Below are 977 nucleotides of genomic sequence, written 5' to 3' on the forward strand. Positions count from 1 at the left end.
GGTTACGTTAAGGCGCAATACAGGTTACGTTAAGGCGCAATACAGGTTACGTTAAGGCGCAATACAGGTTACGTTAAGGCGCAATACAGGTTACGTTAAGGCGCAATACAGGTTACGTTAAGGCGCAATACAGGTTACGTTAAGGCGCAATACAGGTTACGTTAAGGCGCAATACAGGTTACGTTAAGGCGCAATACAGGTTACGTTAAGGCGCAATACAGGTTACGTTAAGGCGCAATACAGGTTACGTTAAGGCGCAATACAGGTTACGTTAAGGCGCAATACAGGTTACGTTAAGGCGCAATACAGGTTACGTTAAGGCGCAATACAGGTTACGTTAAGGCGCAATACAGGTTACGTTAAGGCGCAATACAGGTTACGTTAAGGCGCAATACAGGTTAGGTTAAGGCGCAATACAGGTTAGGTTAAGGTACGACATAGGTTAGGTTAAGGTACGACATAGGTTAGGTTAAGGTACGACATAGGTTAGGTTAAGGTACGACATAGGTTAGGTTAAGGTACGACATAGGTTAGGTTAAGGTACGACATAGGTTAGGTTAAGGTACGACATAGGTTAGGTTAAGGTACGACATAGGTTAGGTTAAGGTACGACATAGGTTAGGTTAAGGTACGACATAGGTTAGGTTAAGGTACGACATAGGTTAGGTTAAGGTACGACATAGGTTAGGTTAAGGTACGACATAGGTTAGGTTAAGGTACGACATAGGTTAGGTTAAGGTACGACATAGGTTAGGTTAAGGTACGACATAGGTTAGGTTAAGGTACGACATAGGTTAGGTTAAGGTACGACATAGGTTAGGTTAAGGTACGACATAGGTTAGGTTAAGGTACGACATAGGTTAGGTTAAGGTACGACATAGGTTAGGTTAAGGTACGACATAGGTTAGGTTAAGGTACGACATAGGTTAGGTTAAGGTACGACATAGGTTAGGTTAAGGTACGACATAGGTTAGGTT

This window comes from Schistocerca americana, unplaced genomic scaffold, assembly GCF_021461395.2.
Source record: "Schistocerca americana isolate TAMUIC-IGC-003095 unplaced genomic scaffold, iqSchAmer2.1 HiC_scaffold_1543, whole genome shotgun sequence".
NCBI lineage: Eukaryota > Metazoa > Arthropoda > Insecta > Orthoptera > Acrididae > Schistocerca > Schistocerca americana.